Here is a 19,423-nt window from a genome sequence, read left to right as displayed (position 1 = left end):
TTTGCATTTTTCTGGTGATTAGTGATGTTTTCACATACTTGTTGGCTATTTGTATGTCTTCTTGGAAAAATGTCTATTCAGGACTTTTGCTCATTTTTTTAGTCAGATTATTTGGTTGTTTTTTTTTTTTTGCTATTGAGTTAAATGAGTTTCTTATGTATTTTAGATATTAACCCTTTAACAGATATATGGTTTGAAAATATTCTCTTCCATTCTGTAGGTTGCCTTTTTATTTTGTTGATTGTTTCCATTGCTGTGCAGAAGCTTTTTAATTGGATATAGTCCTACTGGTTTATTTTTCATTTTGTTGCCTTTGCTTTTAGTGTCATATCCGAAAAATCATTGTCAAGACCAATGTCAAGGAGCTTTTTCTCTATGTTTTCTTCTATGGGTTTTACAGTTTCAGGTCTTATGTTTAAATTTTTAATCCATTTTGACTTAGTTTTTTTTTTTTTTTTTTTTGTGGTACGCGAGCCTCTCACTGTTGTGGCCTCTCCCGTTGCAGAGCACAGGCTCCAGACGCGCAGGCTCAGCAGCCATGGCTCATGGGCCTAGCCGCTCTGCGGCATGTGGGATCTTCCTGGACCGGAGCACGAACCCGTGTCCCCTGCATCGGCAGGCGGACTCTCAACCACTGTGCCACCAGGGAAGCCCTTGAGTTAATTTTTTTGAATGGTGTATATAGGGATGCAATTTCATTCTTTTGCATGTAGATATCCAGTTTTACCAAGACTGTTTATTGAAGAGACTATCCTTTCCTCATTGTGTGTTCTTGGTCTCCTTGTAAAAGATTGATTGACCATATATGCCTGGATTTATTTCTGGGCCCTCTATTCTGTTCCACTGGTTTATGCAACTGTATTTATGCAGCTACCATACTGTTTTGATTATGATAGCTTTGTAATATAGATGGAATCAAGTATGTGATGCTTCCAGCTTTGTTCTTCTTTCTCAAGATTGCTTTGGCTATTCATGGTCTTTTGTAATTCAGTTGGAATTTTGGGATTTTTCTTTTTCTGTTTCTGTGAAAATGCCATTCGAATTTGGATAAGGATTGCATTGAACCGGTAGATCACTTTGCGTAGTATGGACATTTTTTAAAATTAATTAATTAATTTTATTTTGTTTATTTATTTTTGGCTGTGTTGGGTCTTTGTTGCTGCGTGTGGGCTTTCTCTAGTTGCGGCAAGCGGGGGCTACTCTTCATTGTGGTGCACAGGCTTCTCATTGTGGTGGCTTCTCTTGTTGCGGAGCACAGGCTCTAAGGTGGACGGGCTTCAGTAATTGTGGCTCACGGGCTTAATTGCTCCGCGGCATGTGGGATCTTCCCAGACCAGGGCTCGAACCCGTGTCTCCTGCATTGGCAGGTGGATTCTTAACCACTGCACCACCAGGGAAGCCCCAGTATGGACATGTTAAAAATATTAATTCTTCCAACCCAAGGGCAAAGGATATCTTTCCATTTATTTGAGTCTTCAATTTCTTTCATCAGTGTCTCATAATTTTCAGTGTACAGATCTTTAACCTCCTTGGTTAAATTTATTCTTTCGTATTTTATTGCTTTTGAAGCTGTTGCAAAAGGGATTGTTTTCTTAATTTCTCTTTCAGATCGTTCATTATTAGTGTAAAAAATGCAACTGATTTTGTTTATTGATTTCAAATCCTATAGCTTTACTGAATTCATTGATTAGTTCTAACAGTTTTTGATGGAGTCTTTAGGGTTTTCTATATGCAAGATCATGTCATCTGCAAACAGATAATTTTACTTCTTCCTTTTCATTTTGGATGTCTTTCATTTCTTTTTCTTGCCTAATTGCTCTGATTAGGATTTCCAGTACTATGTTGAATACAAGTGGCAAGAGTGGGCACCCTTGTCTTATCCCTGATTTTAGAGGAAAAGCCTTCAGTTTTCTACTTTTGAGCATGATGTTAGCTGTGCACTTGTTATATATGGCCTTTATTGTGTTGAGCTACATTCCTTCTATAAGTAATTTGTTGAGAGTTTTTTTTTATCATGAATTTGTCAAACCTTTTTCTGTATTAAGATGATCATATAATTTTTATCCTTCATTCTGTTAATGTGGTATATCACATTTATTGATTTGCATATGTTGAACCATCCTTGCATCCCAAGGATAAATTCCACTTGATCATGGTATCTGCTTCTTTTAATGTGCTGTTAAATTTGCCATGCTAGTATTATATTGAGGATTTTTGCATCTGTGTTATTCAGGGATATTGGAAGTGTTTTCTCTTCTTCAATTTTTTTGGAGGATTTGAGAAAGATGGGTATTAATTCTTCTTTAAATATCTGGTAGAACTCACCAGTGAAAGCATCTGGTCCTGGACTTTTCTTTATTGGTAGATTTTTTTTTTTTTTGCAGTACGCGGGCCTCTCACCGCTGTGGCCTCCCCCGCCGCGGAGCACAGGCTCCAGACGTGCAGGCTCAGCGGCCATGGCTCACGGGCCCAGCTGCTCCACAGCAAGTGGGATCCTCCTGGACCGGGGCACGAACCTGCGTCCGCCACATCGGCAGGCGGACTCCCAGCCACTGCGCCACCAGAGAAGCCCTATTGGTAGATTTTTGATTACTGGTTCAATCTCCTTACTCATTATTGGTCTTTTCAGATTTTCTATTTTGTCATGATTCAGCCTTGGTAGTTTATATGTGTCTAGGAATTTATCCATTTTTTAGATTATCTAATTTGTTTGCATATAATTGTTCATAATAGTCTCTCATGATCCCTTGTATTACTGCAGTGTCAGTTGTAATGTTTCCTCTTTCATTTCTGATTTTATTTATTCAAATCTTCTCTCTTTTTTCCTTAGCTAGTCCAGCTAAAGATTGTCAATTTTGTTTATCTTTTCAAAAAACTAGCTTTAGTTTCATTGATATGTTTTATCATTTTTCTAGTCTCTACTTCATTTATTTCTGCCCTGATCTTTGTTATTTTCTTCCTTCTGCTTACTTTGGGCTTAGTTTGTTCTTTTTATAGTTCCTTGAGGTTTAAAGTCAGGTTGTTTATTTGAGATCTTTCTTTTCTCTTAATATAGGTGTTTATTGCTATAAACTTCCCTCTTAAAGCTGCTTTTGTTGCATCCCATAAGTTTGGGTATGTTGTATTTCTGTTTTCATTTAAGATATTTTTTGATTTCCCTTTTCATTTCTTCTTTGACCCATTGGTTATTCAGGAGTATGAGTTTAATTTCCACATATTTGTTAATTTTCCAGCTTTCTTCTGGTGTTTGGTTTCTAGTTTTATGCCATTGTGGTCAGAAAAGATACTTATATGATTTTAATCTTTTTAAATCTGTTAAGACTTTTTTGTGACCTAGCATGTGATCTATCCTGGAGAATGTTCCATGTGTACCTGAGAAGAATGTGTATTCTGCTGCTATTAGATGGAATGTTCTGTGTATGTCTGTTAGGTGCATTTGATCTAAAGTATGGTTCAATACAGTGTTTCCTTACTGATTTTCTGTCTGGATGATCTATGCACTGTTGAAAGTGGAGTATTGGCGTTCCCTACTATTACTGCACTGCTGTCTGTTTCTACTTTGATATCTGTTATTATTTGCTTAACATATTTGAGTGCTCTCATGTTGGGTACATATATAGCTGACCCCTTGAACAACACAGATATGAACTCTGCAGGTCCACTTAAATGTGGTTTTTTCAATAAATGCAGTACTACATGATCTGGGATTAGTTGAATTCGCAGATGTGGAACCAGGGATGTGGAGGGCTGACTACAGGACTTGAGCATCTGTGGGTTTTGGTATCTGTAGCAGGTCCTCAAACAAATCCCTTGCAGATACCAAGGGATGAATCTATATTTATAATTGTTATATCCTCTTGATGAATTGCTCCTTTTATCATTATATAATGACTTTCTTTCTCTCTTATTACAGCTTTTGAGTTAAAGTGTATTTTATCTAACATAAGTGTAGCTACCTCTGCTCTCTTTTGGTTTCTACTTGCATGAAATATCTTTTTCCATCCCTTCACTTTAAAGATATGTGTATCCTTAAAGCCGAAGCAAGTCTCTTGTAAGCAGCATATTGTTGGATATTGTTTTTTATACATTCAGACACGCTGACTAGATGATTTCAAATTACCTGTCTTTGAGTTCTCAGATTTTTTTCCTTTGTTTTGTTTGTTCACGCCTGATGTTGGTGCTGTCTCTTGGGTTTTTCATTTCATTCATTGTATTCTTCAGCTCCGGAATTTCTGTTTGGTTCTTTTTGATGATTTCTATCTCTGTTGAATTTCTCATTTTGTTCCTGTGTTGTTTTCCTGATTTTGTTGCATTGTCTATCTGTGTTCTCTGGTAGTTTAGCAACCTTCCTTAAAACAATTGTTTGGAATTCTTCATCAGGTAATTTGTAGAGCTTTATTTCTTTAGGATTGGTTATTAGAAAATCATCGTGTTCCTTTGTTGGTGTCTGTTTCCTTGATTTTTTGTAAGCTTCGAAGCCTTGTGTTGCTGTCTTTGCATTTAAAGAAGTATTTACCCCCTCCAGTTTTTACTAGCTGGCCTCAGGAAAGAAATACCATCACCAATCAGCCCAGCGAGGGATTCTGAGACCTTTCTCAGACCTTTTCTATGGATGCACCTGCTCTACACTTCTTGTTCTCTCGATTGTATGTAAAGCATAGCCTCACATCCTGTCTTTGGCAGGATCTGGATTCTCCCTACTGGCTGCTAGAGGAGAAGATGCTGTAAGGGGCAAAGGGGACACTGGGAAGTGAATTTCAATGAACCATTAATATATTTTCCACTCTCTAGTTTTTTGACACAGTAATAAAAATGAAGTTTCATAAGTGGTTTGTGCTCTTAAAATACGTATTAATTTGGTAACAATTTTTACAGATTTCATAGAGAGATCTTATATAACTAAGTATACAACTTCAAGTTGTATAACTTGCTAGTTAGATGAATTATTAGAATTTTTGAAGAAACAGTTATATCCTGCAACAATATACAGTAGCCCCCCTTATCCATCCGCAGTAAATGTCTGAAACTGGGGCGAGTACCAAATTCTGTATATACTATGTTTTTTCCAGTACATACAGACCTATGATAAAATTTAATTTATAAATTAGGCACAGTCAGGGATTAACAACAATAATGAAATGGAACAGTTATAACAATATACTGTAATAAAATTCATGAATGTGGTCTATCTCTCTATCTCAAAATATCTTATTGTACTGTACTCACCCTTCTTCTCGTGATGATGTGAGATGATAAAATGTCTATGTGATAAGTAAGATGAAGTGAAGTGAATGATGTAGACGTTGTGATGTAGCATTAGGCTACTGGCCTTCTGACCACACGTCAGAAGCAGGATCACCTGCTTCGGGTGATCCTGGATCATTGATCAATGACGATGTTGATGGTTGATGTCAGGAGCAGAAAATGTTGACGGTTGGAGATCCCAAGTGGGTGCAAAATTTCATTACAGTACTTAGAACAGAGTGCAGTTGAAAAACTTATGAATTGTTTATTTCTGGAGTTTTCCATTTAATGTTTTCAGACCACAGTTGACTGTGGGTAATAGAAACTGTAGAAAATGAAATGGTGGATAAAGGAGACTATCATAATTCATTTGAAATCCAACTGTTTTCAGTGTTTTTAATGTAATACCACCAACTCTTTAATACAGAGCAGCAAATATAGTTTTAATTCATTATAACGGTGAAAGGGCAGTGTTAAATTTTGATCAAGGATGCTAAATGAGGCCCCATTACTGAAAATATAATTGAGGCTTTAATGTATACATAAAGTGAGATGAAATTTTTCCTCTTCCTCTCCTTTCCCTTCCTCTTCCTTTTAGTATTCCATTGTGTGAATATACCACAATTTATTCATCTTCCAGGTTATAGGCATTTCAGTCATTTCCAGTTTATTCTTATAAATAAAGCTGCTGTGGACATTCTTGTACATGTCTTCTGGTAGACAAGCACATTCATTTCTTTTAGGTATATTCAGTGGCATACCTAGAACATTTGACACTCTAGAATGGATCATTTTTATTGCTCCAGGTCTTCCAAACAGCAAAATTATTTTCAGTAATAATAATGAAATGAAATGAATAACAGTGACAAGATAACCAGTGATTTTAAATTTATTTATTTATTAATTTATTTTTTGCGGTACGCGGGCCTCTCACTGTTGGGGCCTCTCCTGTTGCGGAGCACAGGCTCCGGACACGCAGGCTCAGTGGCCATGGCTCATGGGCCTAGCTGCTCCGTGGCATGTGGGATCTTCCTGGACCGGGGCATGAACCCATGTCCGCTGCATCGGCAGGCGGACTCTCAACCACTGCACCACCAGGGAAGCCCAAAATTTTTTTAATTTTTAAATAATTATATATTCACAGAAATTGAAAAGATAGTACAAAAACGTCATGTATTCTTACAGTCCCAGTTTCCTCCAATGGTTATATCTTATGTAACTATAACACAGTATCCTACAAGGAAATTGACATTGGTATAATGTATGTATATAATTCTGTGCCATTTTATCACATGTGTAGATCCATCTAATCCGCCACCACAATCAAGATACAAAACTGTTCCATCATCACAAAAGTCTCCCTTGTGCTCCCCTTTATAGTCACAACCACCACTGTCACCCCCATCATTCCTAACCTCCGGCAACGTCTAATCCCTTTTCCGTCTCCATAATTTCATCATTTCAAGAATTTTATATAAATGGAATCATACAATATGTGATCTGTCAAAATTGGCTCTTTTCAGTCAATGAATTGCCTTTGAGTTTCATCCAAATTGCTGCATGTATCAATAGTTTGTCCTTTTTATTGCTGAGTGGTATTCCATTGCATGGATGTACTTAAGTTTCTATAAATCATTCACTTATTGCAGTACATTTTGATTGTTTCTAGTTTTTAACTATTATAAATGAATCTGATATGAACATTTGTGTACAGATAGTTGTGTGAACATAAGTTTTCCTTTCTCTAGGATAATTGCCATATGCTGGGTCTTATATGTATGCTTAATTTTGTAAGAAACTGACAAATTGTTTTCCAGTGTGGCTGTACAATTTTATATTTCTACCAATAATGTGTAAAAGATTAAGTTTTTCCATATCTTTGCCAGCTTTTCATATTGTCACTAGTACAGCAGAGGTGTGTAATGATATCTCATTGCCACCTTTACTGGCATTTCCCTAATGAGTGGTGGTGTTGAACAACTTTTCATATGCTTATTTGCCATGTGTACATTCAATTTGGTGAAGTGTCTCTTCATATCTTTTCCCATTTTCTAATTGGATTAGCTGTTAAGTTTTGAAAAGTCTTTGTATATTCCAGATATGAGTCCTTTGTAGGATATGTGGTTTAGAAATAGTTTTTCCTAGTCTGTAGCTTGTTTTTTTTTTCCCTCTTAGGGGTGTCTTTCACAGAGAAAAAGTTGGTACATCATGAAAAAAACTTTTTTAATCTCCTACCCCTGTATTGCCTTTCCCCCCTTCCCTCTCCCCACTGGTAACCACTAAGTTTGTTCTCTATATCTCTGAGTCTGCTTCTTTTTAGTTATAGTCATTAGTTTCTTGTATTTTTTTGGATTCCACATGTAAGTGATATCATATGGTATTTGTATTTCTCTGTTTGACTTATTTCACTTAGCATAATGCTCTCCAAGTCCATCCATGTTGCTGCAAATGGCAAAATTTCATTCTTTTTTATGGCTGAGTAGTATTCCATTGTATATATATGCCATATCTTCTTTATCCATTCATCTGTTAATGGACACTTAGGTTGCTTCCATATCTTGACAATTATAAATACTGCTACTATGAACATTGTGGTGTGTGTGTCTTTCTGAATTAGTGTTTGTTTTTTTATTTTTGGATATGTACCCAGGACTGGAATTGCTGGGTCATATGGTAGTTCTGTTTTTACTTTTTAGAGAAACCTTCATGCTGTTTTCCAAAGTGGCTGCACTAATTTACATTGCTACCAATAGTGCAACATCCTTGCCAACATTGTTATTTATGTTCTTTTTGATGATAGCCATTCTTTTTTTTTTTAACATCTTTATTGGAGTATAATTGCTTTACAATGTTGTGTTAGTTTCTGCTTTATAAGAAACTGAATCAGCTATACGTATACATATATCCCTATATCCCCCCCTCTTGCATCTCCCTCCCACCCTCCCTATCCCACCCCTCTAAGTGGTCACAAAGCACTGAGCTAATCTCCTGTGCTATGCAGCTGCTTCCCACTAACTATCTATTTTACATTTGGTAGTGTATATATGTCCATGCCACTCTCTCATTTCGTCCCAGCTTACCCTTCCCCCTCCCCGTGTCCTCAACTCCATTCTCTACGTCTGCATCTTTATTCTTGTCCTGCCACTAGTTTCTTCGGAACCATTTTCTTTTTTAGATTACATATATATGTGTTAGCATACGGTATTTGTCTTTCTCTTTCTGACTTACTTCACTCTGTATGACAGACTCTACGTCCATCCACCTCACTACAAATATCTCAATTTCGTTTCTTTTTATGGCTGAGTAATATGCCATTGTATATATGTGCCACATCTTCTTTATCCATTCATTTGATGATGGACACTTACATTGCTTCCATGTCCTGGCCATTGTAAACAGAGCTGCAATGAACATTTTGGTACATGACTCTTTTTGAATTATGGTTTTCTCAAGGTATACACCCAGTAGTGGGATTGCTGGGTCATATGGTAGTTCTATTCTTAGTTTTTTAAGGACCCTTCATACTGTTCTCCATAGTGGCTGTATCAATTTACATTCCCACCAACAGTGCAAGAGGGTTCCCTTTTCTCCACACCCTATCCAGCATTTATTGTTTGCAGAGTTTTTGATGATGGCCATTCTGACCGGTGTGAGGTGATACCTCAATGTAGTTTTGATTTGCATTTCTCTAATGATTAGTGATGTTGAGCATTCTTTCATGTGTTTGTTGGCAATCTGTATATCTTCTTTGGAGAAATGTCTGTTTAGGTCTTCTGCCCATTTTTGGATTGGGTTGTTTGTTTTTTTGTTATTGAGCTGCATGAGCTGCTTGTAAATCTTGGAGATTAATCCTTTGTCAGTTGCTTCATTTGCAAATATTTTCTCCCATTCTGAGGGTTGTCTTTTGGTCTTGTTTATGTTTTCCTTTGCTGTGCAAAAGCTTTTATGTTTCATTAGGTCCCATTTGTTTGTTTTTATTTCCATTTCTCTAGGAGGTGGGTCAAAATGGATCTTGCTGTGATTTATGTCATAGAGTGTTCTGCCTATGTTTTCCTGTAAGAGTTTGACAGTGTCTGGCCTTACATTTAGGTCTTTAATCCATTTTGAGTTTATTTTTGTGTACAGTTTTAGGGAATGTTCTAATTTCATACTTTTACATGGACCTGCCCAGTTTTGCCAGCACCACTTATTGAAGAGGCTGTCTTTTCTCCACTGTATATTCTTGCCTCCTTTATCAAGATAAGGTGACCATATGTGTGTGGCTTTATCATTGGGTTTCTATCCTGTTCCATTGATCTATATTTCTTTTTTTGTGCCAGTACCATACTTTTGATTACTGTAGCTTTGTAGTATAGTCTGAAGTCAGGGAGCCTGATTCCTCCAGCTCCATTTTTCTTTACAAGATTGCTTTGGCTATTCGGGGTCTTTTGTGTTTCCATACAAATTGTGAAATTTTTGTTCTAGCTCTGTGAAAAATGCCAGTGGTAGTTTGATAGGGATTGCATTGAATCTATAGATTGCTTTGGGTACTAGAGTCATTTGCACAATGTTGATTCTTCCAATCCAAGAACATGGTATATCTCTCCATCTATTTGTATCATCATTAATTTCTTTCATAATTGTCTTATAATTTTCTGCATACAGGTCTTTTGTCTCCTTAGGTAGGTTTATTCCTAGATATTTTATTCTTTTTGTTGCAGTAGTAAATGAGAGTGTTTCCTTAATTTCTCTTTCAGATTTTTCATCATTAGTGTATAGGAATGCCAGAGATTTCTGTGCATTAATTTTGTATCCTGCTACTTTACCAAATTCATTGATTAGCTCTAGTAGTTTTCTGGTAGCATCTTTAGGATGTTCTATGTAGAGTATCATGTCACCTGCAAACAGTGACAGCTTTACTTCTTCTTTTCCGATTTGGATTCCTTTTATTTGTTTCTCTTCTCTGATTCCTGTGGCTAAAACTTCCAAAACTATATTGAATAATAGCGGTGAGAGTGGACAAACTTGTCTTGTTTCTGATCTTTGAGTAAATGGTTTCAGTTTTTCACCATTGAGAAGAATGTTGGCTGTGGGTTTGTCATACATGGCCTTTATTATGTTGAGGTAAGTTCCCTCTGTGCCGACTTTCTGGAGGGTTTTTATCATAAATGGGTGTTGAATTTTGTTGAAAGATTTTTCTGCATGTATTGAGAGGATCATATGGTTTTTCTCCTTCAATTTGTTAACAAGGTGTATCACATTGATTGATTTGAGTATGTTGAAGAATCCTTGCATTCCTGGGATAAACCCCACTTGATCATGATGTATGATCCTTTTAATGTGCTTTTGGATTCTGTTTGCTAGTATTTTTTTAACATCTTTATTGGAGTATAATTGCTTTACAATGGTGTGTTACTTACTGCTTTATAACAAAGTGAATCAGTTATACATATACATATGTTCCCCTATCTCTTCCCTCTTGCGTTTCCCTTCCTCCCACCCTCCTTATCCCACCCCTCTAGGTGGTCACAAACCACCTAGCTGATCTCCCTGTGCCATGCGGCCGCTTCCCACTAGCTATCCACCCTACGTTTGGTAGTGTATAGATGTCCATGCCACTCTCTCAATTTGTCCCAGCTTACCGTTCCCCCTCCCCATATCCTCAAGTCCATGCTCTAGTGGGTCTATGTCTTTATTCCCGTCCTACCCCTATGCTCTTCATGACATTATTTTTCCTTAGAGTCCACATATATGTGTTAGCATACGGTATTTATTTTTCTCCTTCTGACTTACTTCACTCTGTATGACAGACTCTACGTCCATCCACCTCACTACAAATATCTCAATTTCGTTTCTTTTTATGGCTGAGTAATATGCCATTGTATATATGTGCCACATTTATCCATTCATCTGTTGATGGACAGTTAGTTTGCTTCCATGTCCTGGCTATTGTAAACAGAGCTGCAATGAACATTTTGGTACATGACTCTTTTTGAATTATGGTTTTCTCAGGGTATATGCCCAGAAGTGGGATGCCTGGGTCGTATGGTAGTTCTATTTATAGTTTTTTATGGAATCTCCATACTGTTCTCCATAGTGGCTGTATCAATTTACATTTCCAACAACAGTGCAAGAGTGTTCCCTTTTCTCCACACCCTCTCCAGCATTTATTGTTTCTAGATTTTTTCATGATGGCCATTCTGACCGGTGTGAGGTGATACCTCAATGTAGTTTTGATTTGCATTTCTCTAATGATTAGTGATGTTGAGCATTCTTTCATGAGTTTGTTGGCAATCTGTATATCTTCTTTGGAGAAATGTCTATTTAGGTCTTCTGCCCATTTTTGGATTGGGTTGTTTGGTTTTTTTTGCTATTGAGCTGCATGAGTGCTTGTAAATCTTAGAGATTAATCCTTTGTCAGTTGCTTCATTTACAAATATTTTCTCCCATTCTGAGGGTTGTCTTTTGGTCTTGTTTATGTTTTCCTTTGCTGTGCAAAAGCTTTTATGTTTCATTAGGTCCCATTTGTTTGTTTTTATTTCCATTTCTCTAGGAGGTGGGTCAAAATGGATCTTGCTGGGATTTAGGTCACAGAGTGTTCTGCCTATGTTTTCCTCTAAGAGTTTGACAGTGTCTGGCCTTACATTTAGGTCTTTAATCCATTTTGAATTTATTTTTGTGTATGGTGTTCAGGAGTGTTCTAATTTCATACTTTTACATGTATCTGTCCAGTTTTCCCAGCACCACTTGTTGAAGAGGCTGTCTTTTCTCCACTCTATATTCTTGCCTCCTTTATCAAAGATAAGGTGACTATATGTGCGTGGGTTTCTCTCTGGGCTTTCTATCCTGTTCCATTGAGCTGTATTTCTGTTTTTGCACCAGTACCATACTGTCTTGTTTACTATAGGTTTGTAGTGTAGTCTGAAGTCAGGGAGCCTGATTCCTTCAGCTCCGTTTTTTGTTTTCAATATTGCTTTGGCTATTCGGGGTCTTTTGTGTTTCCATACAAATTGTGATATTTTTTGTTCTACTTCTGTGAAAAATGCCAGTGGTAGTTTGATAGGGATTGCATTGAATCTGTAGATTGCTTTGGGTAGTAGAGTCATTTTCACAATGTTGATTCTTCCAATCCAAGAACATGGTATATCTCTCCATCTATTTGTATCATCTTTAATTTCTTTCATCAGTGTCTTATAGTTTTCTGCATACAGGTCTTTTGTCTCCTTAGGTAGGTTTATTCATAGATATTTTATTTTTTTTGTTACAATGGTAAATGGAAGTGTTTTCTTGATTTCACTTTCAGATTTTTCATCATTAGTGTATAGGAATGCAAGAGATTTCTGTGCATTAATTTTGTATCCTGCTACTTTACCAAATTCATTGATTAGCTCTAGTAGTTTTCTGGTAGCATCTTTAGGATGTTCTATGTAGAGTATCATGTCACCTGCAAACAGCGACAGCTTTACTTCTTCTTTTCCGATTTGGATTCCTTTAATTTCTTTTTCTTCTCTGATTGCTGTGACTAGAACTTCCAAAACTATGTTGAATAAGAGTGGTGAGAGTGGGCAACCTTGTCTTGTTCCTGATCTTAGTGGAAAAGGTTTCAGTTATTCACCATTGAAGACTGTGGGTTTGTCATATATGGCCTTCATTATGTTGAGGAAAGTTCCCTGTCTGCCTACTTTCTGGAGGGTTTTTATCATAAATGGGTGTTGAATTTTGTCAATAGCTTTCTCTGCATCTATTGAGATGATCATATGGTTCTTCTCCTTCAGTTTGTTAATATGATTTATCATGTTGATTGATTTGCGTATATTGAAGAATCCTTGCATTCCTGGAATAAACCCCACTTGATCATGGTGTATGATCCTTTTAATGTGCTGTTGGATTCTGTTTGCTAGTATTTTGTTGAGGATTTTTGCATCTATGTTCATCAGTGATATTGGTCTGTAATTTTCTTTTTTTGTAGTATCTTTGTCTGATTTTGGTATCAGGGTGATTGTGGCGTCATAGAATGAGTTTGGGAGTGTTCCTTCCTCTGCATTTTTTTGGAAGAGTTTGAGAAGGATAGGTGTTAGCTCTTCTCTAAGTGTTGGATAGAATTTGCCTGTGAAGCCATCTAGTCCTTGGCTTTTGTTTTTTGGAAGATTTTTAATCACAGTTTCAATTTCAGTGCTTGTGTTTGGTCTGTTCACATTTTCTATTTATTCCTGGTTCAGTTTCGGAAGGTTGTGCTTTTCTAAGAATTTGTCCATTTCTTCCAGGTTGTCCATATTATCCGCATATGGTTGCTTGTAGTAATCTCTCATGATCCTTTGTATTTCTGCAGTGTCAGTTGTTACTTCTCCTTTTTCATTTCTAATTCTGTTGATTTGAGTCTTGTCCCTTTTTTTGTTGATGAGTCTGGCTAATATTTTATCAATTTTGTTTATCTTCTCAAAGAACCAGCTTTTAGTTTTATTGATCTTTGAGATCGTCTCCTTCTTTTCTATTTCATTTATTTCTGTTCTGATCTTTATGATTTCTTTCTTTCTGCTGACTTTGGGGTTTTATTGTTCTTCTTTCTCTAACTGCTTTAAGTGTAAAGTTACGTTGTTTATTTGAGGTGTTTCTTGTTTCTTAAGGTAGGATTGTATTGCTATAAACTTCCCTCTTAGAATTGATTTTGCTGCCTCCCCTAGGTTTTGGGTCATCGTGTTTTCATTGTCATTTGTTTCTAGGTATTTTTTGATTTCCTCTTTGATTTCTTCAGTGATCTCTTGGTTATTTAGTAGTGTATTGTTTAGCCTCCGTGTGTTTTTAGTTTTTACAGATTTTTTTCTGTAATTGATATTTAGTCTCATAGCGTTGTGGTCAGAAATGATACTTTATACTATTTCAGTTTTTTAAAATTTACCAAGGGTTGATTTGTGACCCACAATATGATCTATCCTGGAGAATGTTCCATGAGCACTTGAGAAGACAGTGTATTCTGTTGTTTTTGGCTGGAATGTCCTATAAAATATCAATTAAGTCCATCTGTTTAATGTATCATTTAAAGCTTGTGTTTCCTTGTTTATTTTCATCTTGGCTGATGTGTCCATTGGTGAAAGTGGGGTGTTAAAATCCCGTATTATGATTGTGTTACTGTCGATTTCCCCTTTTATGGCTGTTAACATTTGCCTTATGTATTGAGGTGCTCCTATGTTGGGTGCACAAATATTTACAATTGTTATATCTTCTTGGATTGATCCCTTAATTATTATGTAGTGTCCTTCTTTGTCTCTTGTAATAGTCTTTATTTTGAAGTCTATTTTGTCTGATATGAGAATTGCTACTCCAGCTTTCTTTTGATTTCCTTTTGCATGGAATATCTTTATCCATCCCCTCACTTTCAGTCTGTATGTGTCGCTAGGTCTTAAGTGAGTCTCTGTAGAAAACCTATATATGGGTGTTCTTTGGTATCCATTCAGCCAGTCTGTGTCTTTTGATTGGAGCATTTAATCCATTTACATTTAAGTTAGTTATCGATATGTATGTTCCTGTTACCATTTTGTTAATTGTTTCGGGTTTGTTATTGTAGATCTTTTCCTTCTTTTGTGTTTCCTGCTTAGAGAAGTTCCTTTAGCATGTGTTGTAAAGCTGGTTTGATGGTGCTGAATTCTCTTGGTGTTTGATTGTCTGTAAAGGTTTTAATTTCTCCATCAAATCTGAATCATATTCTAGCTGGATAGAGTAATCTTGGTTGTAGGTTTTTCCCTTTCATCACTTTGAATATGTCCTGCCTGTGCCTTCTGGCTTGTAGAGTTTCTGCTGATAGATCAGGTGTTATCCTTATAGGGATTCCTTTGTATGTTATTTGTTGCTTTTCCCTTGCTCTTTTTAATGTTTTTTCTTTTTATTTAATTTTTGATAGTTTGATTAATATGTGTCTTAGCATGTTTCCCCCTGGAATTATCCTATATGGGACTCTCTGCGCTTCCTGGACTTGATTAACTATTTCCTTTCCCATATAGGGAAGTTTTCAACTATAATCTCTTCAAATATTTTCTCAGTCCCTTTCTTTTTCTCTTCTTCTTCTGGGACCCCTATAATTTGAATGTTGGGGCATTTAATGTTGTCCCAGAGGTCTCTGAGACTGTCCTCAGTTGTTTTCATTTTTTTTTTTTATTCTGCTCTGCGTTAGTTATTTCCACTATTTTTATCTTCCAGGTTACTTATCCGTTCTTCTGCCTCAATTATTCTGCTATTGATTCCTTCTAGAGAATTTTTAATTTCATTTATTGTGTTGTTCATCATTGTTTGTTTGATCTTTATTTCTTCTAGGTCCTTCTTAAACGTTTCTTGTATTTACTCCTTGTATTTCCAAGATTTTGGATAATCTTTATTATCATTACTCTGAATTCTTTTTCAGGTAGACTGCCCATTTTCTCTTCATTTTTTTGGTCTGGTGGATTTTTACCTTGCTCCTTTATCTGCTGTGTGTTTCTCTGTCTTCTTATTTTGCTTGACTTACTGTGTTTTTGTGTCTCCTTTACATAGGCTGCAGGTTTGTTGTTCCTGTTGTTTTTGTTGTCTGCCCTCAGTGGCTAAGGTTGGTTCAGTTGGTTGTGTAGGCTTCGTGGTGGAGGGGACTAGTGCCTGTGGTCTGGTGGATGAGCCTGGATCTTGTCTTTCTGGTGGGCAGGACTGCATCTGGTGGTGTGTTTTGGGTCGTCTGTGAACTTAGTATGATTTTAGGCAGCCTGTCTGCTAATGGGTGGGGTTGTGTTCCTGTCTTGCTAGTTGTTTGGCATAAGGTGTCTAGCTCTGTAGCTTGCTGGTCATTTGATGGAGCTGGGTCTTAGCATTGAGATGGAGATCTCTGGGAGAGCTTTTGCTGTTTGATATTACGTGAAGCCAGGAGGTCTCTGGTGGACCAATGTCCTGAACTTGGCTCTCCCACCTCAGAGGCACAGGCCTGACACCTGGCCAGAGCACCAAGACCCTGTGAACCACATGGCTGAGAAGAAAAGGGAGAAAAAACAAAAGAAAGAAAGAAAGAAAGAACGAAAGAAAGAAAGAAAGAAAGAAAGAAAGAAAGGAAGGAAGGAAGAAAATAAAGTTATTAAAATAAATTTTTTTAAAATTATTAAAAATTATAAAGTAATTTAAAAAAAGAAAGAAGAGAGCAACCAAACTAAAAAACAAATCCACCAATGATAAAAAGTGCTAAAAACTATACTAAAAGAAAAAAGGGACAGACGGAACCCTAGGACAAATGGTAAAAGCAAAGCTATGCAGACAAAAATCACAGATAGAAGCATACACATACACACTCACAAAAAGAGAAAGGGGAAATATATATGTGTATATATATATATATATATAGAAGGAAGCAAGCAACCAAATCAATAAACAAACCTACCAATAATAATAAACTCTAAATACTAAACTAAGGTAAACATAAAACCAGAAACGAATTACATGCAGGAAGGAAACTGCAAGTCTACAGTTTCTCCCAAAGTCCACCGCCTCAATTTTGGGATGGTTCGTTGTCTATTCAGGTATTCCACAGATGCAGGGTACATCAAGTTGATTGTGGAGGTTTAATCCGCTGCTCCTGAGGCTGCTGGGAGAAATTTCCCTTTCTCTTCTTCATTCGCACAGCTCCTGGGGTTCAGCTTTGGATTTGGCCCCGCCTCTGTGTGTAGGTTGCCTGAGGGCGTCTGTTCTGCACCCAGACAGGACAGGGTTGAAGTAGCAGCTGATTCGGGGGCTCTGGCTCACTGAGGCCGGGGGGAGGGAGGGTTACGGAATGCGGGGCAAGCCTGCAGCGGCAGAGGCTGTCGTGACGTTGCAACAGCCTGAGGTGCACCGTGTGTTCTCCCGGGGAAGTTGTCCCTGGATCACGGGACCCTGGCTGTGGTGGGCTGCCCAGGCTCCCAGGATGGGAGGTGTGGATAGTGACCTGTGCTTGCACACAGGCTTCTTGGTGGCTGCAGTAGCAGCCTTAGCAATTTATGCCCGTCTCTGGGGTCCGCGCTGATAGCCACAGCTCGCGCCTCTCTCTGGAACTCGTTTAGGCGGTGCTCTGAATACCCTCTCCTCATGCACCCTGAAACAATGGTCTCTTGCCTCTTAGGCAGTTCCAGACTTTTTCCCGGACTCCCTCTCGGCTAGCTGTGGTGCACTAGCCCCTTCAGGCAGTGTTCACGCAGCCAACCCCAGTCCTCTCACTGGGATCCGACCTCCGAAGCCCAAACCTCAGCTCCCAGCCTGCACCCACCCTGGCGAGTGAGCAGACAAGCCTCTCAGGGTGGTGAGTGCTGGTCGGCACTGATCTTCTGTGTGGGAATCTCTCCGCTTTGCCCTCTGCACCCCTGTTGCTGCACTCTCCTCCCTGGCTCTGAAGCTTCCCGCCTCTGCCACCTGTATCCACCAGTGAAGGGGCTTCCTAGTGTGTGGAAACTTTTCCCCCTTCACAGCTCCCTCCTAGAGGTGCAGGTCCTCTTCCTATTCTTTTGTCTGTTTTTTCTTCTTTCTTTTGCCCTACCCAGGTACGTGGGGAGTTTCTTGCCTTTGGGGAAGTCTGAGGTCTTCTGCCAGTGTTCAGTACGTGTTCTGTAGGAGTTGTTCCACATGTAGATGTATTTCTGATGTATTTGTGGGGAGGAAGGTGATCTCCACGTCTTAATCCTCTGCCAGCTTGAAGGTCTCCCCCGACGATAGCCATTCTGACAGGTGCAAGGTGATATCTCATTGTGGTTTTGTTTCTTTCATTTTTTTTGGCCATGCCTCGTGCATCATGGGATGTTAGTTCTCCAACCAGGGATTGAGCCTGGGCCCCCAGCAGTGAAAGCATGGAGTGCTAGCCACTGAACCACCAGGGAATCCCCTCATTGTGGTTTTGATTTGCATTTCCCTGATGATTAACCATGCTGAGCATCTTTTCATGTGCTTTTTGGCCATTTGCATATCCTCTTTGGAGAAATGTCTTCAGTTCTTCTGCCCATTTTTTAATCGGGTTTTTTTTTCTTTTCTTTTGATGTTGAGTTGTATGAACTGTTTATATATGTTGGATATTAACCCCTTATCAGTCATATCATTTGCAAATATTTTCTCCCATTCAGTAGGTTGTCTTTTCATTTTGTCGATTGTTTATTTTGCTATGCAAAAGCTTTTAAGTTTAATTAGGTCCCATTTGTTTATTTTTGCTTTTATTTCCCTTGTTTAAGGAGACAGATCCAAAAAAGTATTGCTATGGTTTATGTCAAAGAGTCTTCTGTCTATGTTTTCCTCTAGGAGTTTTATGGTATTCAGTCTTACATTTAGATCTTTAATCCATTTTGAGCTTACTTTTATATATGTTGTTAGAGAATGTTCTGATTTCATTATTCTACATGTAGCTGTCCAGTTTTCCCAACACTTATTGAAGGGACTATATTTTCTCCATTGTATATTCTTGCCTCCTTTATCATAGATTAATTTACCATAAGTTCATGGGTTTATTTCTGGGCTCTCTATTCTGTTCCATTGATCTGTGTGTCTGTTTTTGTGCCAGTACCATACAGTTGTGATTACTGTAGCTTTGTGGTATAGTCTGAAGAAAGGGAGCATGGTTTCTCCAGCTGTATTCTTCTTTCTCAAGATTGCTTTAGCTATTTGGGGTCTTTTGTGTTTCCATACAGATTTTAAAATTATTTGTTCTATTTCTGTGAAAGATGCCATTGGTATTTTGATAGGGGTTGCATTGCATTTGTAGATTGCCTTGGGTGTGGTATGATCCTTTTTTAACAATATTAATTCTTCCAATCCAAGAACACAGTGTATCTTTCCATTTCATTTTGTCATCTTCAATTCCATTCATTAGAGTCTTTTAGTGTTCCAAGTACAGGTCTTTTACCTCCTTAGGTAGGTTTATTCCTAGGTATTTTATTCTTTTTGATGTGATGGTAAATGAGATTGTTTCCTTAATTTCTCTTTATGATAATTTGCTGTTAGGGTATAGAAATGCAGCATATTTCTGTATATTTATTTTGTATCCTGCAACTTTACCAAATTCACCAATGAGCTCTAGTAGTTTTCTGGTGGTGTCTGTAGGATTTTTCTATGTATAGTATCATGTCATCTGCAAACAGTTTTACTTCTTTGTTTCCAATTAGAATTCCTTTTATTTCTTTTTCTTCTCTGATTGCTGTGCCTAGGACTTCCAAACTGTTGAATAAAAGTGGTGAGAGTG

The 19,423-nt window shown here is 37.7% G+C and overlaps 1 protein-coding gene across 1 annotated transcript in view; it reads left to right on the top strand.

The window, feature by feature from the left end:
• CFAP53 (cilia and flagella associated protein 53) overlaps positions 1 to 19,423 on the top strand; it is a gene marked incomplete at its 3' end in the record, with an annotated part of 59,866 nt that overhangs the window by 5,942 nt on the left and 34,501 nt on the right. The window lies entirely within an intron of this gene.

The sequence above is a fragment of the Grampus griseus genome (genome assembly GCF_964374135.1).
Source record: "Grampus griseus genome assembly, chromosome: 12".
Classification (NCBI taxonomy): domain Eukaryota; kingdom Metazoa; phylum Chordata; class Mammalia; order Artiodactyla; family Delphinidae; genus Grampus; species Grampus griseus.
This window is presented reverse-complemented; position numbering and strand designations above follow the sequence as displayed.